Genomic DNA, 26930 nt, shown 5'->3' with positions numbered 1-26930 from the left:
ACAATACGTATGTTATCCCCGGCTTGTATCGGCTGAGACACCCCCTGACGGCTACCTCACTCAATTGTGGAGGACTCAATGCGATCAGTCAGCGAGACAGTTTTATTGCAATTGTGTCCCATACGCCGCGCCCTGTCTTTTTGCGCTCACCTGTATTTGTGGATAGAAGAAAAATCTCTTCGTAATACTTTGTGACGCGTATCTAGAACGTACGTTGGCGCGGAGATTTTACATTGGCGTTTGTTTGTGTTTCTTGTCTCGTGATTGTTTCGATTATATTCATCGATCCAGACTATATTAATATTTGAAGAGTGGAACGATTTGGTGAGAAAACCACAGATTTTTCATTTTCCTATAGTATCGAAGAAAACATTTTTATAAGGAAACCTGCATGTGTTGGAAAAAGCTCCGTTATAAATACTCCGATCAAAAATATCTAACCATACAAACGAATCTCAGAGTGCAAGATTTCTTCCTTGATAGTAATGTCGACCAAAGAACAAAGTGAACAGGAGAAATGACAATAGCGATCGGAAATAAATAATACAATCCAATCGGACTGCTGTCAATTATGTTTAGTTCCTACTATAATCACAATCACGACGCCTCGCTGTACTAAGAAGTTCTATTAAAAATAATAAATAAATCGCAAAAAGATTTGTTCAAAGCCGTTTCTGTCCCGAATCGAGGCCGAATAGTCGCATAGTACTGAACCAATTTCAGGCCGTCGAGTTCACATACTCTAACACCGCCAAGACACTCGGCGCGGACTTACGGTGACCGAGAAACTTAGATTACATTCGGTCCTCTGCTTGTAATGAAATAACTGTTTCAACTGCGGACACTGGAGAGACATATCAGTGTGCTCACGTCATTAACATACAACTAAACATATAATGGAATGGATTGACTAATATCGTCATGTGATAATATAACCTGGATGTGGAAAAATGTCTTTAATTATAGCATTTGAATAGTATTCTTTTAACGAAATAGTGAGTTGTTTTGCTATTAACACGATTATCACCATCGAAAATTCTCACAAGAATATAATTCACTTAAATTAAGTAGGTTACATGACAAAAAACCAATTGAACAAATTACATTGTTTGGCGATATTATAATGTTTATAGAAGATCGAAGCCGAAAGCTGAAATGGCACATGTATTCAACATCACGCGGATCTTACCTACGACCGCCGATACAAATTCAAACAAACACATTCTCTTACTCTTTAAGGTAAAACATCACGAAGCGAGATGTGCTTGCGAGATACGAGATAGAGTAGCAGTATTTTGGATATTTATGTAAGATATAAATAAAGGTAAGAAAATAATAGAAAGTAGAAAAGAAAGAAAAAGAAAGTAGTGCGGAGAAGAACTAGCATCAAACTTTGTAGACACATATTCTCAAATGAAATAACAACGTCAACTATTTATAATTAAATCTAAACACGCACCTCGTCTTAACGTAGCCACTCCACTCACGGGGATTCTCATAAAACAGCCCCATATACTCAATGTAATAATTTGGACATAATATTGATTTATTGTTAGTATTATTTATCAATGGCGATCATTCATCCTCGAGGCGCTCACAGTAATATGACCACTTACTGAGCATGATTGAGGACGTGATACGTAACAAGACGTCATCAATTACACTGTACTATCATTATGAAGACAGTGAATGTGATATTAACATAGCGTATACCTCCGTGAAAACATATTCATCTTTAAGAATTTCTCCGGCATTTAGGAACTAGATTATTATTACTAAAGTATTATATCAATGATAATGTATTCTTGTGCGGTTCAAAATTGGCATCTAACCGTTACAGTCTATCATTATCATTATAATAGTTCTGAAATGCATGAAAGTAACCCTGTGAACACAACAAGTGGGACACCACCCCAGTGCACTTTGGTAAATAAACACCTACGTTGCAAGGTTTCCTTTCGCCATTTCTCTAACCATCTACCTAACTAAAATATAAATAAAATTAAAAAAATAATTATTATGCAAATATAAAATCATTCGTTTGCTGACGACAAATATGTCCAAATACTTATTTCAGTCGGAAAGTATTATCACATCACTCTTTGTTTGTGCGAAAAATTGTCTTTTTGTCACGAAACTGCGCCGCGGCCTCCAGCACAATGGTTGTTTTTATTAACGCGACGCAAAACCCGTGAAACGAATAATTTATTTTTGGACATCTCCCGCTAGCCATGTAGTAAAATACTTCTATGCTAGCGAAATGTATGACCATTTATATGAGAATTTGTTTGTTAGCCATATCATACACCCAAAAGGTGAGATATAATATACGAAATTATAATATTTAATACATAACAATCAATAAACATCCATCAATACAATATTATCTATATATGTATATAAAAATGAATTGCTGTTCGTTAGTCTCGCTAAAACTCGAGAACAGCTGGACCGATTTGGCTAATTTTGGTCTTAAATTATTTGTGGAAGTCCAGGGAAGGTTTAGAAGTGTATGTGTGTGAGTAAGTATGATACAAATGCTAGAAATTTAATAAAAACAACTTTGTGTTTCCTTAGAAATAGGGGTGGTCGATTATTATCATTGATTTTCGATGATCATCGATGTTATACAATAAAACATCGATGTCTTAAAATTGATTTTGCATTATTTAAAACATCGTTAAATCTATTTCTCGAATTTAATAATTTCTTTCCGTTAGATCGACGCATAGTTTGCGAAAAAACACCGATGTTATCAATGAACATCGATGCTTAGAGCTCGATAAACATCGGGTATCAATGTTCGGTGAAACCAAATTGAAAGAATTAATTCACAGGAGGTGCAAAAGAAACCTTAATTATAACTAACTTCAGTTGTTTACTACCTATCAGATTATTTTTATGTAGATCCTTTATCGTCGATCGATTCCTCTTAAGACAAAGAGTCCTTCCTGTCCTTTTATCACTATATGCATGTTATATCTCTGCTTCTAGCTGTGAGTCTATGCGTGACGGTTACCGCTACGTGCGCGAGAATTTTCTTTACTTCGGTGATCCTCTGTGATAGTGACAATTAAAATGACGTGTTCTTTTTGTTTGTCTATTGCAATAGTGACATTTTACCGCAAAGTTCGCGAAAACTTTTCTTACTTTGTTTACGATGCCGAGGAGAACACGACCTGACTTAGGTCGTCGCTAATATTAAAGTTTGTATTGGAATATGTATCAGAAATAATCATTTAACAATTTTTTAAAAATTACACATACAAGGACAAATTTATCATTTTCGGGGGGCGCTGTTACCACTACCAGATGCTGATCATCAATTTTTACAAATTTATTTTATGGGCAATTCAGACGCGGAAGTTGATAAGCGTTGTGTTGTGGAATTGCTACACAGGCAAACACCAGTTGATAGACATGACGTCGCTGCAAGAGTTTTTAAAAAAATTAAAATGTCTCATGAATTTCTTCATAAAGCGCCGCGTTTATGGCCAAGTTCATTGTTGGATGTACGTTGGAGATGTAGTCGAAATTCCTGATGAAACAGTTGACCCAAAATTGCATGCAATAGTTATCAAACTCATGATACATGGACTTTGCGAAATTTTCAACTACAATTCACCTTGTATGGTCGACGGCAAGTGTTCCAAGCGATTCCCAAGAGACCTGATTGCTGAAGGCATCACGAGAAATTATGGATTCCCCTTTTTATCGTCGGCGATCAGTTGCGGAGAATGGTCGATCGGTAGTTTTGAGGGTAAAAGGACAAAATGTTGATGTAGACAATCGTTGGATTGTGCCATGCTCGCCAATATTGTCCAAAACTTTTGAAACTCACATTAATGTAGAATATTGTAACTCTGTGAAGTCTATAAAGTACATATGTAAATATGTTAACAAAAGTAGCGATATGGCCGTCTTCGCTGTAACCAGTGCAATGCAATGATGAAGTATCACAGTACCAGATGGGGCGCTGTGACCCATCTGGTACATCTGGTACTGGTGTGTAAGTAGTAACAAAGCGATTTGGCGTATCTTTTTATTTGTGGTCCATGAAAGACACCCTGCATTAGTAAAAAATATATAACAATATTAATATATATATATAATGAATAAAAAATAAAGTAAAGTTTAGCATTTTTATTTATAGATTGTGGCGGTACGAAGTCTGCCGGGTCAGCTGGTTTATATATAAATATATTTATTCAAGCGAAATGTAAGTACAAATATTATGAAATGTTAGAAAACGGTTTAATGTATAATTGAAAAAGGAAAAATAATTTTGTTGTTTCATTTTACGCAAATTAACTAACATTTAATTTTTAAAGATATTGAGCGACTGTAACGCCATCTATTGTCATGCGACGTGCATCGAACAACAGGATTTTTTGGGAAAGAAACATTGTATGCAGAATGTAACTTTTATTTAGATCATGACTATAAAGTTTTTACTTGTTTTCATAGCTGACATTCATTTACTTCAAATTGAATCTGTGATATTGCTTCTGTATGGAATTATTTGTCTACTTCTTTTAATATCGGCTTTATTTATCGGCATTTTTAAAATATATTAAGTAGGTAAGTAATTGTCTGATGGTATGTGGTCACCGCCGCTCCTAGTTCGTACAGATAAAATAAGGCTTTTATACTGTGTTAATTTTATACCAATGAGATAATTATAAACATTCGCCAACCGATCTGTCCGCCCATACTGCGCTAATGCTCGTAATATTTCTTAAACAACCGGTATGAATCTCAAAGTTTAAAAGACAATAAGTATCTGCATAAAACGTTTAAAATGAATACGTTATAAATACTTTAAATTTAACTAATTAACTTAGTTAAGTTTTTTTAAACTTAAAATTGATTACTGTTAGTTATCTATTAAAGATGACGTCACTGACTTGTCTGTAGACATTGCTGTAGGCCTACAAATCGCTGGAACAAAGATACTTTGTATCCATTAGATAATTTATTGTTGTACTTCTGAAAACATTAAATTGCGACATTATAAAAATATGACAGATCAGTCAAAACAAGATAGGTATATATTTAAAAATATAAATTAGAAACCGCGTCGCGCCTGAAACTTATTTAAGTAACTGTCGTTGACCGGGCGGGGGGAGGCGCTGAGCTATGTTTACGAGGACTAGAGCTGGTTTTATACCAAACGATAGGGGATCTGCGAGACCGACACGATAACCACTCGTGATATAATAAGCTGTTATTTTAGATAAAGGTCTAGTCTAAAATCTACAAGTACCCCGCGATGTTCCATTGCTAGCTATAATAAATAATGCAGGGCGCTCCTTCCGCCACGCTGCCTCAATGCGGATTTCCCGATACACATGCGACCGAAAACTATTTGACATAAAATTTTCATCATTGTGTATTCTTTATATTTATCACAAAACAGGTGATAAACACATGTTAAACATATTACAACTTCGTAGTTGGTACTAACCCAGTTTTAAACCCATTATCATCAGATATGATCCATGTGGTCTATTCACAAGGCGTTTGTGATATCTCATCATTTAAATAAAAATGTAATTATTAAGTGGATATAAATAGATCACATATTGTACAAAGTAACATTCCGTAAAATTAATTACGAGCGAGATGTTACGCCCGTAAGTAAATATACTTAATGTACTTTTTACCGTTTGTTACGACGACGTTCGAAACGAAACGAAGCCTTATTAAATAACCTTAATGCTCGCAAGCTCTCTCGCTACGATTATTTGAGCGAGATGTTATAATTCTATTAAATAAATGCTCTTTAAAAGTATCTAAACACTATTTAATATAATTAATCAAAGATACTTATAATTAGATAGCTTCGGTAGATTATAATCAACCGAAAAGTAATGCGTTAAATTGTAAGCAGTATGTTACGGTTCACAATCGTTCGAAAGCTTACAATTTTACGAGATAGATTATAATCTAACGCTATTTATATTTATAAGGTGACATAAATATATCTTATGTATTGTTCAATGTAACAGTCATACAATAACAAATGCAAGTAACAACAATAACAAACGCATAGTTAGTACACATCTTATAACACATTGTATACAATACCAACTTGGTTGTAGGTCTTTGTGTGAGCTCGTCTGGGTAGATGCCGTTCACTCACCGCTTAATCAACCGCCAAACAGTAACTGCCAGTATTGTTGTGTTCTGTTCTGGAGGGCAAGTAAGCCGGTGTAACTACAGACATTCATTCAACGAGACTTTAATAAGAACACACAGAATACAGAACTAAATGCGACGTTAAGCTACCACCGGTTCGTAATGAGGATGCTACTGAGACATACCGAAAAGTAATTCGGAGATTCTTTTCCTCAATTCAAATTCCATCGTTCAAATTAATAAGACAGTTTTTATATCGTCTACATTATCTTGTACAAAGCAAAACAAACTGTAAAATAAACACATATATATGTTTTTTGATATAACACAAAGCTTAACGTTTAGTATTATCAATAACATTGTAAACATAAATAACTTAAAATTTCGATGCAATATAATTGTTGTACGTTTTTTAACAACAAAAAGTATCTATTATGAATCATGATATATATTACATTTTTCTGATATACGATATATAATCATTTTCAGACTGTATACTGTATACTGATGCTATATCATTCAATACATTGAACACGAGTGATCCCGTCGAATATTGTAAAGGAAGTTAGTTTTTAACGATGGCGACGACACAGGCCGGCACCGACGCATTAGTCATTATCTGATCCCGCCGCTAAATGATAACGTTTCCATCTACCACGAAACCTTAAACGGTATGATAACAACCCGACGTAACAGACACTGCGACCGTAGAACAAATTAAAAAACTTGGAAAGGTTTCGCGGACACGGTACAAAAACTAAAACGAATAGTAAATGTATGGAGCATGTAATTTATATACGCATACGCGAGCGCGCGTTTGTGTGTCCGTGTTTCTGACAAAGTTAATTTAAAATGACAGAACATAAAAAAATATAGAACGAAAACAATAGCAGAATACCATTGGGGATAACGTTACAAAAATACAGATAAAATTTGCAATTCTGTAAACACAATACTATAATTCCTTCTTCTCTAATAATATCATAAAATCTCTAAAATATAATAAAATCTTTAATATTTCCGAGTTAATGGTTTAATTTAAAAAAATCTTGACTATATTCTTTTTTTGTAATTATTACTACGTATAAAATAACCTGCATCCTGATTTAATTTTCTTTTGTTACAAAATAATTAATAAATAATTATCTGAGTTGCGAGCTTTTTTCACAAATAGAATGAAACGATACTTTTGTTTCAATATCGCCTCATTTTTTTTACATACATTAGCAGCCTGTAAATTTCCCACTGCTGGGCTAAGGCCTCATCTCCCTTTGAGGAGAAGGTTTGGAGCATATTCCACCACGCTGCTCCAATGCGGGTTGGTGGAATACACATGTGGCACAATTTCTTTGAAATTATCATCCATCTCGGCTCGGTGAGCTCGTGGTGCAAATCGCATTCGCGATACACACTGACCGACAAAATCTTCTCGCAAACAACATGGTTCTGCATATCTTTCGCTAAAGCTGTGATCGCTGTTGATCTTGAAGTGAGTTTTAAGTTTACTACAATAGGGTTACTTACATCATGTTTTTGGTAATACCACATTCGAAAATTGATTATATGACTTATTTAAGAGTATATATTACGTCGTAGGCAACTAGCTTAATTAGCATTCAATTAACTGCCTTTTTGCCAAGTCGCACCGTTCAATCAGCGGTCTGGCTGAACGAATATAAAAAATCGTCTTACTCCAAAAGTATCTTGTTACAAAGTTATTAGAAGAGTAGATATGATACTCGCTTAAACCCACTTAAAGTGGTTAAGTGTGAAATATTACAGCAAGGATACCTGCAGCACTTGGTTAGTAAGTAGGGGGCTGTATAAATTATGTTAAGCCGAGAGCAGAGGTCTAGTGAATTAAGTGCCCGGCGTTATAGAGCGACTGACTGTAAGAATATTATATATTCGTTTCGGTTTTATGTCACTTGCGTTAACCCGACTCGACTGCATCGCTCCCGAGTAGTGAATATACCAAACTCGTATTATTTGTTACTTCGAATTTTATATAAAAATGGTACCGATTTTACTTTAAAATGTTTCAAAATATTTTAATTCCATATATTTCGTAGGATACGGTCGTATCACGAGAGTAACATCCGCCGCGGTCCCGGAGGAAATTGAATCACCGTAATGTGTAGTCGTGATTTATTTAACGACGAACATAGTGATATAGCGGAGAGGGGCAGTTATCGCCTATATGTGAAACAGACTGGACTAAGAGGTTCCTAAGAAACTAAGACATAACTTATATGCTATAAAAGTGTCTCCGTCGACAGCCATCTCAGGTCACAGAAATTATTTGAGAAATAAATATTGTTTTAGTTAGTTTAACAACTAATTGTTAATGTTTTATGTTTCAAATATCAGTGTCCAGAACAAATGGAGCTCATTAGCGGTGCGGCGGATAACTAATGCTCGGCCACACCACAATCAGTGCGCTCGCGGCTCCGTCCATCCCCCTCCTCGTCAGTGGCCGCTGGGATGATTGTTATGAACACGCAGTGAAACAAGCAACTTTAATAATCATTGATGCAGAGCTCGTCGCACCGACGAGCGATCTCTGATAGCTCGTCGATCCGCTCACTACTCACGCTCCTACCACCAGCTCAGGTTATGCACGCGCCGTATGTCTTACCAATTAAAAGTAAACATCAATATTGTTGAAATAATTAAGCTTGTCTTTTGGACCTGGTGGTGAGTTTTTGACGATCAACAAATAAATACGATAATACATCTTCTTAAGTCATCGACGTCGATGAAACCGAAATTTTATATTGACATAAGACGTTTGAACAGTTGTTTTGTATAATTTAAAATATACAGGGAAATATCGACTTACATTTAGCAACTTTTTGAGTTCGGACATTTTGACTTGAGCACGATTAACGGTTCTTTTTCGGCAATTTAAGCCTAAATTCGACGTTGAGCTCGACACGGATAAATCCGAACGATTAAGCCGTTCCCGAACTACGACGACGATGTCGACTTATTAAGATTCAGCATCTGTAGAACTTTTGGTTCTGACTTGAGATCTTTCCTTATTCTATGATAGCAGAAATCACGAGGCATTAGTTCGCATTTTTCATTTCTATTTTATTATGATGATGTTCGACTGACTGACTTCGGCCAGTGACGCGCGTCGTCAATTTGACGAGCTTTGCTAGTTGATGTAAATACATGTTTTCAGCTGAGCTGCGATAGCTTAGATTATCGGAAATGGGGGCCGTGCGCTTAATTGGTTATACAGTGAATGGAACTATCGTGAGGAAACCGTTGTCTGTGGGATAGTATTCTGTTAAATCTGAATCCACCAACCTACAGTTATGCAGCGCAATGAAATAAGCAATATTTTAATACATTGGTTGAGCCATTTGGCTCAGTCTCCAAAATAAAGACATTCAATATATTGCAAGTTTAACGTGCGAATGTATCCAGTAGTTCATCCAGCGACTCAAGTGTCACTAAAGGCGCTCGAGCTCAGCCACTCAATAGGGCACAAGTGCACTCGACTCCACAAAGTCGCCCGAGAGCTCCAACACGCTCGCCGTCACTGATATGGGGAATTGGCAAGTGGCAACACCGCTTTGAATACGTTTGGTCGCTGGAAGTGTTCGTTAGACGATTTGAAACAAAGTTTACCTAACGTTTTTACTACATAGTAAAGCATTATTTATCTCGTACGGGTACGAGTGCTCGTGCATTTTGAATGCTCACATGAACTTGTTACATGATAATATAAATATTTTAATATATAAACTACATTTACAGTAATATATAATATAAGATACCTATCAGGTATATTTAGAACTTAGCTACCTGCCCCGAGGTGCACGGACAGTATGGTTTTACCCCATGATAGATTGTTTTAAATATATAATTAAAAATTTTAGGATTATATTTAGGCGATCCAAATTAATGCATGATAATGAATAATTAAACATAAACGTATTTTTCGGCGCCGACCAAGCCTTAGACTTGTTTGTGTGTAATGTACAATTGAATATAATTATTCATGAAATTAAATAAGTGGTAGTAGAAGTTCAGAGACTTTTATTTGAACACTCTTCTTCGCTCCCCTTGAATCGAGGATCGCGATTCGTGATGTACGAGCAGCTGTATGCGGCTCACCGTTCGTCAACATTTGTCTCGCTCAAATTGAGTGCAGGGAGGGACATTAAACACTACGCCTCTTCGTATCCGTGACGGATCACTCCGCCTCGTAAATATACGAAATCTATTTCAATACTGACGACGAGTGATTCGATCGCAAACCAAATTCATTGTCGAGAACTTACCGACGTCCCGGTGGGCTTAATCTATCGCAAATTCGTTCTGTTTGTTTTGTGTTGTTGCATTGCTCCTTTGTGTCTGACGTCCTCTCAGTGTACGAAGTACTTATTAATCCTGCTTTTAATGGACCATGTGATAGTTAGTGAGGCATTACAAGAACAGTAAGCCATGTCTTATTTCATAAGCGTGCTAAAAATCACAGTATCTAAGACATATCTTGAAGCTCTAATATGACGGGCTCATTCACCTCAAAGTTCATTACAGTCTGCAAGGATTGAAATAAAGTAGAAAACATATATATGTCGGGGGAGCAGGATGCCAAACAGTTGGGTTCAGGGATTGATCCGACATTTGGAAGACAATGTGCGCGTGCAATCGAGATTTTCACAAAATAAAACGTATTTAATATCGTCAATAATCGTACACCACAATAATATCAAAGGATTACAATAATTCATCTCTATTAAGAGCAAATGGGTTTGCAAGCAACCATCGCATTCGAGTCGTTTGTCAAAACATAACGGCTCGCGTTGCCATGACACTTACAACCCCATTCGGGGTGACCCGCTCTTAAAAGTAAATCAGCCATCAAACATAACTGCCAACTATTAATTAATTATCCAAATCAACAATCAAAGCAGTCGCGCCCCGTTATATATATAAAAAAAACCGCTTAGATTCGTCCGCCAGCCCTTATTAAATAAGTTACCATCAATACACAGTATAAAGACAAAGTCGCTTACCGCTGTCTGTCTGTCCCTGTGTATGCTTAGATATTTAAAATCACACAACGGATTTCGATGCGGTTCTTTTAATAGATAGAGTGATTTAAGAGAAAGGTTTATATGTATAATACATGCACAATATAGTAGAGAAACACTGATTATTTTATAGGTTTCTAATATGATGTCGTAAATAAACACATTTTTTGCGCTTACTATGCAAACGCTGACTGAACCCTACAAGATAGATCAAAATAATTTACAACAGTATTGTACACTTTAAAAAGGTCTTCAATAATGTCCCGAATGGTATACGTCTATCTCAAAACACAATAACCATTTTTTATCCTTTACTTATTACGAGAAATTGGTTTATTTTCCAAGCGAATTTAAACAATACAGCATTAATCCTTATCCAATTAAGTACCTTAAATACATTGTGTATTTAATAAAGATCAATATAGCCCAGCATGCAATTTAAATGAATATTTTCGAAGATATTACAAATTTGAAACGAAGGGACATAGCGGTTTGTGTTGTCTAATGACTGAAAAACTGTGAACGTTGTACATTAAGACATACTGTAGTATATTAAGTATCAGCATTGCGACCGCGCGAAGCCGGGGCGGGTCGCTAGTAAATTGATAAGAAGAAATGAATATGGTATAATGCTTGGTTTTTTAATTTAAGAAAAGTCTAAATGTTTGTATAGTAATGATTGACAATTCATTAACAACAGAAACTCAAAATCTCTGCGAAATGGCTTTATAAGAGTGGGTACACAGGAATACATCGACGCGGGCCCGACTCCACAGAACCGCACGGCCTGCCCGCCCCCCCGCGTGGCGGGGTAGCGATACGTAATAAACCACCCGCGGTTAAACCGAACTCATTTTACATCTGATCGAGCAGATTTATCTACAGTTTATCGACTAGAATGGTCTGTAACCGGCGAATGGCTTTCCATTGAAGAATAAACGCTCTACAAACTGTTTTTTTAAGGATGTCTTAAACGACCCCGTTTCTCTCATAGTAATGTTAAAATATTATTAAAACTTATTAAATTATTATATATTACAACATTATATAAGATTAAGACATACAAGCCCCTATTAATTGTTTTTTTTTAATATTTATGACGGGTATCAATTTATATATAATCGAATAGAGCTTCACTATAATGACACAAGTCTCCCCGCTGCATCTGTTTTGTAAATAATTCACGACTATCACTAAGTTTCTCGCATCCCGTCTTCACCGCGATCCCGTTCACGTTGACCCTGACGTTGACGAGCATATGCTTTTATGTAGATACCTTACAGCTTCACGTGATTTTCGTCTATTTTATATTCCGCTAAATACCGCATTCACCGTAAATCGCGTTATATAAATGCTTATTTTCCAGGTATTCAGGTGGTTCTGATAATCTACTAGATTAGTTACTTTAACATTCATAATACGCGTCCAAATCAAAGTGTAGTTTAAAATGAAATTTAATCCGCAAGTAATTATAATTGTTGGGAATCGTTAGTGAAAGTTAAAATGTTACTCTTTCTACGTTGATTAAATTAGTATTTAAAACGTTTTCGCCCAACTACATCGCCAATCCCTTTATTCCTTAACCAGCTAAAAGCTTAGAACTTTTAGGTAAAACCTAACCACGCTAACAAGGATTACGATCACGAAGGCGCTAATGGACGTCGCGATATACGAGCTCGCTTCATTACTTAACACTAGCTTATTCACATGATTCATATCTATCGTGTTCGTATTTGAATATCGTTTATCCTATATATATATAGAGCTGATTTGGGTCTGGATAAAATAATTGATACATTGGGGGTGGTTATATTGAAGTGACTGGGCGACAGAAAACAAGAATCATAACAAAATGACAGCGATTCGCGTCACAAGACTGCGTTACCCACCCAGTGGTGCAGTACAAACAGAAACGTAATACGCGCACAATCTACTGAGCGACGCGAGCGACAAAGCATTAAAATGTGCCCGCCGCGTTCGTTTGCTACGTTGCAGCAGCAGAAGGCGCTGGTAAAAATAGGCGAGCGTTCTATTCTCGACGGTGCTGGCAGACAGCGCATGTACATGGCCACCACCTTAAAATAGCTTACTTAGCTGCTTGAACAGATTTAAAAAAAATATATTTGTTTGAATAATATATCTTGCCTATACAAAATACTATTATCCTTTTTTTTCTATTACCTAATCAGTAAAATAACAAATGATTTCCGGTAAGGTTTTGGCGTCGTCCGAGCCCTGACACAATTTTTTTTATATATAATTACTGAAGCGAAGCAGGATTCGCATATACATATATCCCCATAAAGATAATATACATGTACTGGGTTCGAGTTGACCACAAAGTTGCTTTGTTTTACTGAAAACAATATTTGCTCCAAATAGTTCGAAAGTTGCTGCGGCAGACGGGGATTTGATATCGCCTCATAGATTCTAACGTCTTACGTTGCTCATCCCGTTCAGGGAATCGAATCCCTTTTCTATTAGAGAAAGCTAATAACATATGAAAAAATAAATACGGATGAAACGGAGTGTAATCCGGTCGCGGAGACAATGTAACGGAGGATTTCTTGCTACTGCGACATATTGTGAGCGAGCGCTGGCCGCGATTGTATTGCGAGATCATGTATTGTGGCAAACCTTTTATACAATCGCTTATACAATTCATTCAATTTTGCCTATTAATACATTTCAATATGATGTTTAAAAATAGATCAAAATAATCCCCATTGCACAATATACCAATATATAAAAGATAAAGTAGCTTGGAGTGTTTGTTCTTTTTGGCTTGTATAACTTTGGTGGTATATTATATAACTGACTTTGTCATTTCATTTTAAATAACCAGTAATACCTGAGTTTATTACTGATCGACTTAAATCTTGAAACGTAATTCAGAAGTTCTTATTTCAGATTATAATTTTTTTAATATAATGTAATACACGGTGACAATTTGTATTCTTTTAATAGTCGGCAAAGACCAGTAGACGGGACCAGTAGAGCTCCCGCCCAGGGGTGAGCGCAGTAGTCCATGTGCTCCAGGCTTGCTTTTTATGAAAAATGGTGTTTAGCGGTTAACTTGTATCTTTTTGGGGATCGAATTGTAATTATCTTTTAACGGAACAGATTGTCGCTTTATTAATTACATCACAAACATCATCTCCTCGTCAATTATTCTAGGCTGAAAAGCAGGCGTTGATCCCAATATCAATAATTTGCTATAAAATAGTACAATCGCATTTAATAAATGTATATTCTGAAGTAGCTTGTTACCAAGTTAAAAGTAAAAGAACGCACGCATGCTACGAAGCGACGTCACTTGAGTACATTTCGGAAGAGAAACACATTTGTAAAATTCTATTAAAGTAGGTTAGAAATAAAAGAAACTAGTCGCTCAGCAGACAGAATCGAAATAACTACTGAATACGCAAGTTTTAATTTACTTTCGTTACAAGCAGCGAAAGCCGGTGCGCCATGAACTCTGTGTGGTTTTCACACAAGGAAATGAATACACGAGTGACTCCCCATTTTATCGTCACGGCTGTAATAAATAAAAACCCAAATTCTTTCAGCATGACTTCTCAGTTCATTGTAACATTTATTAATGTCGAAACGTCAAATTCTAAAAAGCAACACAGAATAAAAGTCGCAATACATAAAACGTCTGCGCCACGAAAATGCACGAGGAAGATGTAAAGAACTTACGGCGGCGTATATTATGGGAAAACGGTCCGAGCGATAGTCGCTTCTATTGTTATGTTTAAACGTGCGAAATTCATTGCACGTATTAGAAAAAGGCACATTCGTCGCTGGGTGTTCCTACATTTCCCCGCTCTTAGCTCAAGCGCGCCGATCTCGCGGCTGTCAGAAATAACGCGACGGAGGTTGTTCACATTTCTTAAATAAATCACGAATTCTATTGATCTGGAAAAATTTACTTTAATAAGGACATTATATTTTACTTAATCATAGAATTTAAATTCAAAATATGATTATGTTCAAAAGTATTTAAAATAAAAAATAAGGGGCTGTCAGTAATAACTTTGGAGATGTTATGTAGATACAGACAATATAACTAGTTACTACACACCGGCGGCATGTAGCGACTGCGTACGGGAGAAATAAGAATTATATTTATTCGACTTTTTTGTTAAAAATTATTCAAATACATCAATATCGATCTAGGATTTATCTTACCAGACAGAAGTGTTTATAATGTTTTGTTGGACTCTATGGGTGACCACTCACCATCGAGTGGTGCACACATGACTTCCTAAGGTACGTACAAATTAGATGCCAGAACAGGGACGTGCTGCCACAATAAAAGCTAAAATGTGTCGGTATAAACTACGTTAAATTACTACAGTGATAAAATATTAAGGAATCAATTCCCAGAGTCCTTCACAGCAATCGTTTCACTGTTTAATAAACCGATACTTCATCATTTCCTTAACATCGTATGTTCCTGCGAGTGCGGTCGTTAAACCGATTCCGGTAACCTGAATTTCCCGAGAGATTCAGCCTTTCTTCTTTACATGTAACGTTATTCGGTTTAATTGAATACTAACTCTGTCTGGTAATCGCGTTATTAAGTATTACACGTAGGAGATCGCGATCGCGGAGTCGTTCATTTTGTTTCGTATCTCACTCGAGTATTCGTATCTCCACAGACGTTATTTTGATGTGCTTGCGTGTTTGTATTACGAGGCAGCATCACGATCTAAGATTTATGAATTTTGATGGATATACAAGTTTAGACATAGACAGATTACGAGTAACATGGTGGTGGGGTTGTATGCGAACCCCTCTGGGCAGGTACCGCCCACTCATCATGTTATATTCTACCGCCAGGCAGCAATATTTTGTATTGTTGTGTTTCGGTTTGAGCGAGTGTAAAATAGGCCCAAGGGAAATTACATCTTAGTTCCCAAGGTTGTCGGTGCTTTGCCGATGTCAGATATGGTTTGAATTACTAGATGACCTACAAACCTATCTATTTTGTTTAAAAAAACCCTCCACGAAGACAACTCCTTTATTAGCTCGGACAGACATTGTCGAGTGCCAGTTATACTGAAGTATATATTTGGTGTTATCGGTCTTCACCATTATTTAAGTGGAAAAATAAAGCTCCTACGAGATATTGATTGAAATCAGATTGTTCTATTGTACTCCGCTTCAGTCCTCTCATTTATGTTACGTCGTTTTAACGAATTGAACCCATAACGTATTTTCCTAATAATGGGGAGATTACGTCATTGCCATAAAACTTACTTTATATCGCGGATATTTCCGCGAATTTAAATAAAAATATTTTATTGTAAATTACCTTCAACCTTTTTTTTTGTTGAATAAATTAATATTAACTACATATTTATTCATATACCGTATTTCGATGGTACCACGTTAATTTAGTGGCGCCAACCCAAAACCTATTTTAATTCTATATCAGTAGCAGATCGGGGACGGACTCCGAACGAATTCATAATTCCGCCGGCTCGGCGATCAAATAGAATTCGTGAACATCTGTAATTGAGTCCGCATTAAAAACAATCGAATCCCCGAACCGAAGGTCCCGCGTTCAGGTTCAAATAACTAATTACGCGTCTTTGTGTTAACATAATTGGTCGATAATTCTGCGGCAAGATTTGAGCAAGTCTTGCGTAGCAAAGCTACGTCAGTACTTTCGGACTCGCTAGCTTTCATTACGAAGTGGGAAAAGTGGAGGCTCTACGGTACAGAATTGTAATCGTTTAAAAGTTGTCGACGCATCAGCGCCGCGTCAGCGAATGTTTAATTATTATAAAGAGGTAACTTTTGTTTACATTTAAAGAGCAAATCTAATCAGCACATCATCTTGTATTATTTCAATTGGCACTTTGTCAAAGTGACGGCACCAATTCTTCCTAATTGCGTAAATTTTGTTTAGTTTACATAAAATTCCACAATGTATTCGCTTTCATCCAACTTCAGTCTCTACTTGTAACTGCACATGTATACATATCAATGTAACACTGCACAACTATTGAATATTTCACTAAAATTTTAATGAAAAGAGACAAAACTTCGTGCAAACAGTAAGATTTAGTCGTCGTTACTCTCTTATGCTTTTAAATTACACTTACACTATTGCACATGACAAGAATATTATTACTTATTTACAAGTACATGTTCCTCAATGCGTCGCAAAATTTCATAATAACGCTGTTCTATCTGTATAGCTTACACAATATGCGTTATAGCAATTCTTTCGCTTCTCGCTTCTCGTGAGGACAAAGATCATTATAATATTATTATCGGCGTGTATGGTAAGGAAGTTAAGCAGTGTATATCGACTATTTGTATTTTTAACACGCACTACAAACACTCGGTGTTGACTGGACTGTTTGCATCCGCACCCGGGCTGGAGAAATACAATAAAAACGCAACATTTTGATAGAGGTGGGTATCAATTATTCGGCTCACAGTAGAGATCTGGCAGAAGCTATCCCTCTCTTTCGCTTCCTCTGTTTCTTTCTATTTATCATGTCAATTAATAATTCTCAAATATTTTTATTTTACTTTATTTCAATGTCTGTTATCTAATTCACAACATGTCCCACGACATTTCTCATTTTTTCATGAAATATTTAAATTACTCTTTATTTTCAAATTCATTAAATGTTATAATTAAAATCATAATATCATCGAATAATTACACGACTACACGTTCGTCTTGTAACAAGTGTACAGACATGTGTGCGCGTGTGAGTAGAGCGAACACGATTATATTTATTATTAAATAATAATGAATTAGCGGCAAACGATTTTATCAATGCAGACGCCAAGATCGGTACATATAAATTATATTCCACTACGCTGCTCGAATACGAGTCGATGGTTGTATCTAATGTCATATCACATGGATGTAGCAGAATTTCATTGAAATTACACACAAATTAAGCCCATGGAAATTCGATGGTGTTTATCTGGGTATCACCTTAACATTGGGCCACCTCAGCTCAAATTCTCCAAAATTTAATCATGATGATCAAAGAGAAATTCCGATCACGATAATTATTGCTAAAATCGAGAGATTACGTCAGTGACCACTAGGTGGGTTAGCTGTCTGCCCGCTCACCTTATTATATATTTAAAAAAAACATAGAACAACATAAATAAGTATAAGCAAACATAATCACGCCAGTTACCGTGTGTATATCTGTCACTGTGAGGTACGAGGCCGCCGTTGTGACCGCGAATATTTGCATTGATTTTGATTGAACGTACATAGTGAATAATTTAAAAGATTATATAACCAAGTATCAACATTAAAACAAAATTGGTTCACTTGTTTTTCTCGTCTCAGAGTATTCAATCAAGCGGAGCCGAATCAATAAGCAAGTGTAATGTATTCTATATTGAGCAACGAAAAATGTTTTTGGATGTAAAATGTCGCTCAATAATTTCTTGATATTATGATTGTTTTTAAATATGAATATGTGTGGTTCGATCAAAGCCACTACAACCAAGTTCAGTATAAGCACGATTCAAAAATATGCTTTATTCAAAAGTAGGCTTTGCAAATACAAGTTACAATTGATCCAGGGACTAACAAGAAAAACCGGATAGAGACTCAGTACACTTATGAATAATATCAATAGCGATTCGAATCGCCTAAACAGTCCTTCAATCGAATTGAATAAAAACGATAAAACTGTTTTGAACTGAAACTAATATTTTTATGAGGCGATTCCATAACCGAGACGTGGACAAGAATTGAGAGTGCTGATTTTAAGGACGCGCCAATTTAGGCACATTATTTTTTCATTTCCATCACGTGTACGAGTTTCTTTTTTCATTTTTTTTAATTATTTAATTAACAATTATTGATGAATTAAAACCATACGGACTCGCTCTAAGAAATTGTACGCGAGCATGTAGCACAGATTCGTTATCTGTCAAGTCAAGGTCTGTTATTTTTTAGAACCATATTTATTTTTACGGCCGCTGTTATACGACACACTATTACAGATAGTATATTGAACTTTTAACAAGTTTTTGTTACCATTAAAACACGATAAACACTCATTTTTATTAAAAAAAAAAAAAACGAAATAAATCCAACGTATTTATCGAAAATATTCAATAATCAAGTACATATTAAAATATAATAGTTGTTACTTAGTAAATAAATATTTCACATAGTGCACTCAGAATAATAAACGAAGTTCAGTAGCTCAAATATATTAACAAAAATACTGTAATCATTAATTTAGTTATAAATAGAGACGGTATCTCATTATCAGTTTAGTGTTATAACTATTTCAAGGGTTGCGACACACTTCGGGCCAATGGCATTAGCGGCGGTGATTCGCATTGCGACAAGCACTCGCTGCCATCGCCTCTCTCGCTGACGGGATACCTCTTCCCGAACCAGGCTATCGTTAATGGTAAGGCTTTTATATAATTCGTCTGTCTGTCTATTTAAAAGTCTACCTTGATTCCTAAATTTATGAGATTTGTTTTTTATTGGTTAATGTTGGTATCAAGTATAAGAATTTAAAGTAAAGTTAAATTACTGGATCTCGATAAAAACTCCTCCGGCATTTATATGGCACTGGCAGATATAATGAAAAAGGTTGTCCAGCGATCATTTATTTCCGACTTATCGGCTTACGTTTCTTCCGTGTCCAATTATACGAGCAGAATTGACCGTTTAATACCAGGTCGCCTTTGTTCATCTGCCTTCTTATTACAAATATACATATACTTATATTATACGAAATCACTCTGCTGTCTGTCTGTTTGTTACTAGGAATTATCCTTGTTCGTCTGATAAAAAAAATTTATGAATATAGAACTCTATAAACACAAAACATTGTTTTGTTTGTTTGTAAAAAATAAACACTTGGACGATTTCAGAAATTCTTTCACGTTTAAAAAAATGTTTGTGAGTATTTATTTTATACTATCCCACGCAAAGCCGGGGCGGGGCGGCTGGCTAGTTCTTAATGATCTTAACACATCAAAAAGACTCAACGAGAATCAGCCATTAGACGTCTACGAGATAGACGTTACATTTAAAAAAAAATAATGTTTTCGAGAAGCTACCAAGCATATTGATTTTCTTTATTATATTTACGAGTTGGCGTTACGGAGTATTATCGTCGGGAATCATCTCTAGTTAAAATGCCACCTTAATACAAATTGTACAAATGGTGAAATCTTTGATGTTTTGTCGTTATAGTACTTTTAAATGCAATAAGTAATGCAAGGTGTCGATGATTCTTATATCTACTATTGTTGAAAAAATAATTTACCAAAAATTATCCACGACTCCACGGCCTCTCACAACCCAGACTAGTTACATACACAGTAGATATTACAGCAGAGGCGTATGTGGAAACACTGGTATGCTCTCAATTTCGTCAGTCTTTATTTGATCGAATGCTATCCGATGCTATCGGAGAAAAACGAAAGTCCCAGGGTGTTGGGTTCCAACCTCAGGTTGAGCCGATAAAAAATTGGGTTTTCCTTTCGACAGGAAAACCCAAATATTAAGTGTGGTCATTCCTTGCCTCGGAAAGCACGTAAAGCCAGTCAAGTCAGATTCCGATATTGGACTAAAATAGTAATGAGAGTGATAGTGTTAATACAGAGTGCATATGTCCTACGGAGTTAGCTAGTCTCTCTTGAGATTAAAAATGTCTATATAATTATAACTGACATTTTCTTTGTAGAAAAACCCAATTTAATGAGCTGGCCATGAATTCAATTACAAATAACCTTATGATTTGACAAGACCTGCATATAGCTAGCCGTCGTTCCTATAGTCCTATTTCATAATAAACTAATTCAACGTTTGTAATGTTTTAATTATATAATTATATTGCCCTTGCAGGTGCCGAGCATGTTTACGTTCTTACCGAGGACAAAATGCGACTGGAACTACACGTCGGTTAACGACAATCGTACGGCACAGACTCATACGAGTAAATCATTGAATCTTACTTCTGGACATGTTCTCGGTGGCGGTAGTAGTATGAATTATATGTTTTACGTGCGTGGCTGCCCGAACGATTACGATTCCTGGGCGAAGGTGGTGAATGATTCGTCTTGGAGCTATAGCGAAGTTCACCCATTTTTTATTAAAAGTGAAAGACTAGAAAATAAAGAAATCCTTAATTCTCAATACAGAGATTATCACGGCGTAAACGGTTTCTTAGGAGTCACAAGAGGAGGCAGAGGAGAGGATCGAGACGAAACCCGCAAATATTTAGATGCCTTTAAAGAATTAGGTCACCGTGTGCTCTTAGATATCAACGGTAACAGCAGATTAGGTTACACGATACCGCTATTCACCATTGCCAATAATATGAGACAAACCACCGCTCTCACAAACTTAGGCAGAAACAATCATCAGCCGAATCTTCATGTCTTAAAAAAAACCTTAGTAACAAAAATATAATTCGATGAGAATAACAATGCCATCGGCGTCGAAGCATTAACGGAGGGCGATGAGCTGACAGCTATCAAAGCAAACAGGGAAGTTATAATATCAGCGGGAGCAATTAATACTCCGAAACTCCTTATGCTCTCTGGCATTGGTCCGAAACACCATTTACAATCTCTAAATATTCAAGTAAGAAGCGATTTACCAGTCGGTATGAACTACCCAGACCATCCTATTATTATCGCTGCAATTAAAATGGAAGAGTCACAAACGCGACCACCACCGAGTGATCCTCACAAACCCTCGCCCTCCTTCATCGGCTACATCGCACTGAATGACTCGAGGACGTGTCCCGATTACCAAGATGTTCATTTTGTTTTTCCAAGTAACTCCGAATTACCATAAAAACTTTGCATATTTAACTTCGGTTTTGATGAAACTGTTTGTAGAAATTTAATAAAAGCCAGTAAAAACCGTAACATATTATTAGCGAACTTAAGCATGCTGCGTCTCAAGTCTCGTGGCAGGATTTTGTTACGAAGTACACATCCAAAGGACCTTCCACTGGTGCACGCTGAAATATTTTCAGATGAAACAGATTTAACAGATTTGACGGATTACTTAGAAGATTATTTAAAAGTCCTGAACACGACATATTTTAAGGACGTCAACGCTGAATTCGTGGACCTTGAACTCGAACGATGTGAAGGGTTAAACTTCGGCAGTAGGGAATATTGGAGGTGCTACGTAGAATGTACGATGTCGACCATGTTCCACTACTCGGCCACGTGCGCCATGGGGTCAGTGGTGGACGGCCAGCTGCGAGTGCTCAATGTGAGCCGGCTACGAATCGGTGACACGAGTGTGATGCCCGTAATTACGAGTGGGAACACTAACGTTCCTGTGATTATGATTGCGGAGAAACTCTCTCATATGAAAAATTAAATAATAATTATTATTATTACAAAACTATAAACTGACGCTTTCAATAGATTAAGATGAATGTTGAATTTACTCTTTATTCAAAGTACAAACATAATAATTATTGTGTATTGCTAATTTCGAGGTGAAAAGTGAAACACAGCATCTCGTGAATATATTTAATCAGAACTCACGGTTCATTGACATCTGTCATAAAATAAACATATCCTACAATAATATTAGTGACGTTTATTTGAAGTCCCGGTAAAGACTTATATAAAGTTATAACGGACGCAAACTAGTTTCTTTAACCTTTCTCCACTCAATGTTAACCTCTATCGAATACATTTATCAATATACGAATACGTAAAACAAAAATATGAAACAGTATATTAACTACTACTATTATTGAGATCATATTAAAAAAGGACACATAAACTCTATAAAAATATAATACCAGAGACGGATGAGACGCAACAGTCGCCCAGTGTAAATAGTTTTAACATAAATAAATAACCTCATACATAATTATTCTACGCGCGCTTACAAATAAACAGCCATCGAACAAGCAGGGCTCGGTCAATATGTTTAAAGTGAAAAGTTAACAAATTTACACACACAGGGCAGTACGTATAGCGCAGTACAGTATGTGCCGAGGCAGCTGGATTTGTTGCAACAACAAACATTTACTCGGGAATTTCAACGTAGTTTACAATGTTCCCAACTAATAAGATCTGTTTCTACCTTCATAGACTGCGGTTCGGTTCTACTCAGTGTAGAGCCGATAGAGATTAATTGCTAGAAGGTTACACGCATATTTAAACATAGCATTAGTCTTTACGCGAGAAAATATATATAATGGTATTTACTCGACTTAAACGTGTTGAAAACATTATATATTTCATCTACGGGGGTGGTATGTTGAAATGGCTTTAAAAAAAAAATACGTCGTTAATGTAATTCCATGAAAAAAATCCTAAGCCAATATATATAAAACTTAGGATGCAACGCGTTTAAGAGATTTTAGTACACGATGCTATGTAAGTAGCTGTGCTTCGCAGTTTCGCTCGCTTTATATTTAGATTATTACTTACGTGACGAGCGTGACTTTCATTACATGATTTACAAAAGCTTGTTTATGAGTGAATTTTATTTTTTTACACTTATGTAAGATTACATTTAAAAATAGCAGATAATTTCTACTTAGGGCGAACGAATTTGTACCACTTTATATAAAAGAGAACGACTGTATCGGTTCGTAATCCGTGGATCGCTTACTTTTCTGTCATTGCGTGAGCTGGTCGGTTAAGTGGTTCCAACAAAATTAAAAGTAGCATGGTAATGCACATCAGACATCCTCTGATCTATAAATATTAAATATTAAGTAAGAAATATCTAACGACTCTCATTGCAACGACGCCGTCTCGGGAATATTTTGTTTTCGAATCACGACAACCATTCCTTTGTATCAGTGTCGTATATTTTCAACAGAGGGACCACTTTGATTTAGATTTACGACGAAGAAAACTATATAGTTTTTAATATATTTACGAAGTACAAAATCATATGAGTATTGTTCTAGTACATAGTAAATATGTATTGCTGATCCGGGCTACTTGCCGAAACGACCGTGAGCCGTGCCCGGTCATTGTACGGTCGAAGTTATTTAAATAAACAAACTACTAAATCCATATTATCGGTAGCGGGAGAAGTCCTAATTTCACCTAATTTTACTAATTTAAAACTTACCCGATATAGGGCATAATTTCATATAATTAATTTTACTCCATAGCACCAAGACCAAACTACAACTGATGATGAAAAAGTTACAATAAAATACTAACCTACAATGAAATAAAATAAATGAATGAACGGTGGCAACACATAGAGTCGCTATGTTGTAAGCTGCGGTTCAATGACAATTGACAACTGAACTGAATTGATGAGATAATATTGAAATGTCAATGTTATATGTAAGAAAATATATAAAATACTTTTAGTTAAAGAAGCAATTACAAGTCCTTGCTAATTAGCAATTGTTCTTTTCTCCTCTGCCAACCATCCAAATGAATCACAGAATCTAAAAAAATATCTATGACAATAATACCTACGTGTCGAAGGTATCTGTCGAGACAGTCGTTGCAAAAAACTGAGTATTGCAACTCTTCTTACTTCACTACATCCCTGTGTAACTGATTCGCTGTAAAATATTAGCAATTTCGTTGAAATGGTAAATTGAATATATTATTAAGTAAACGTACCCCTCGCCAGCGCCTGCGGGACGCCCGATCGCAACTTTCTACCCGATAAAAGCAAGCGCGGATAATTATTTTACGTTACATATTTTCTTACGATTAACATCATTGCGAATTCTGAGGAGCTCAGATTTCCCGCGGGAACATGAGGATTTTCCTTTTAGCGGTGTAGACGTCGGGCTCGGAGTGCCGTGTGGCTTGAGCGATATTTATTAGATACTAGCCGCTAGCCGCGACTTTAGTCATCTCGCCTGGATGTTATAGCGCTACATTTTCACGGTGATATAAAACCTAGTTACTCGCCCTCACTCGTCTCGGGTTCAATCACCGGTAACAATTCTTACAATTATAGCTATCGATAGAACAGAGATATCTATCTCGCATCTCGCATCTCGCTACTGTACGCATGGTTTTTCCGTTCACAAATAACATAATATATCTAAGCCTTGGAAAGCACGTTGGTCCAGCGCCTGAGCCCTCTCCGGTGCTGTTATGTTATGAGAGTGCTGGAATATTGAGTTCGCTTGTGTCACTTGAGACACTTGTGCAGATATCTGCTGCGCAGGATTCTTGCGCCAGTGAACACATTGATAATTAAAAAAAATATATATAAAATTTAATTTAATTTTACTTTTTATCATGATATTAAAATCAAACAATGTAATACCTTGTAAATGTCCCACCGCTAGGCTAAGGCCTCCTCTCCTTTCGAGGAGAAGGCTCGGAACGTATTCCACCACGCTGCTCCAATACGGGTTAGTTAATAGACATGTGACAGAACTTCAATGAAATTAGACATCTGAAAGTTTGAGACAAGAAATAGGGCTCGTGATCTCAAACCATCCGACAGCCACTGATCAAATACACAAGTGGCATTGCTAGAAATCGATAAACGATATAAAACGAAAATTTTATACGATATCGGAATCAATATTCAACCGCGATCTCAAAACATTTACATACTGACGTTATAGCCGCACTGCGATGTGACACCGTGCGATTTTTATATTCGCAAGTTTGTATCAATTCGTTTATGATTGCAAATGTCACAGAAGGTAAAAATAAAATTACGTGTCTTTTTTCAGCGCGATATAATCCTTACATTGATTTGTGCGCCGTTATAAAAGCATTTTTACATTTTTCAGAACGATATAAACCAATATTTAATCAGTTGGAATTCATAGTATAATTAGAGTTGATCTCACAAAGCCCGCGATCACGGTCCCCAACGAATTCATAATACCTCGTCACTCAAACGGAATACATAATCGTATGTAATCGAGCCTCCGGCGCGGCAATCACCTCGCCTGCATTAGTTATCCTCCGCAATGCCAATGAACAATATTAAACTGGACAGATATATATTTTTATCCACTGACTGCGGAAGTATATATAGTATAACTTCTTGGTAGCGGCTAACTGTTAGGAGTTATATTATAATAATAAAAATCGCTCAAGACTGGCATAACTAACTCAAGGGAGATATCAGAACAAAGTTAAGGAGCTCAAATGAGAGGCCATTGAAGAGTCCGTCTAACTGCCTGATGGTCCTATGATCAGATAACTTCAGATTGATAAAGTTAAATTTTAGAATGTAAATAGAAGTGCTTTGAAAAGTTAATTAATTAATTGGTAAATTTGACTAAATATGGTGTGTGTGTGTGTGCAACAACCACCACATAGATAAACAGTAGATACAGACTTCAGTTTTCCATAATTCAATACTTTAAGTTTCTATAAACGATTACTATTATTATTGTAGCAGTGTCCGGTGTAATTAAAAATGTTTTTTTAATTTCATGTGAATAATTAATTACAATAAAATAATAATAATCTTAGATATTATGATAAATGTATTTTGTTAATTTTTCACCACTACTCACGATTTGTATTTATACATACATACATACATACATACATACATACATACATACATACATACATACATACATACATACATACATACATACATACATACATACATACATACATACATACATACATACATACATACATACATACATACATACATACATACATACATACATACATACATACATACATACATACATACATACATACATACATACATACATACATACATACATACATACATACATACATACATAC

General features: G+C 36.0%; 1 pseudogene; it reads left to right on the top strand.

The window, feature by feature from the left end:
- Positions 1-13157: 13157 nt before the first annotated feature.
- LOC113393812 (ecdysone oxidase-like) lies at positions 13158-22569 on the top strand (annotated as a pseudogene).
- The last annotated feature ends 4361 nt before the right edge of the window (positions 22570-26930 follow it).

Source organism: Vanessa tameamea, chromosome 9, assembly GCF_037043105.1.
Source record: "Vanessa tameamea isolate UH-Manoa-2023 chromosome 9, ilVanTame1 primary haplotype, whole genome shotgun sequence".
In the NCBI taxonomy this organism is placed as follows: Eukaryota; Metazoa; Arthropoda; class Insecta; order Lepidoptera; family Nymphalidae; genus Vanessa; species Vanessa tameamea.
The sequence above is the reverse complement of the archived record's forward strand: the minus strand, read 5'-3'. Positions and strand labels throughout refer to the sequence as shown.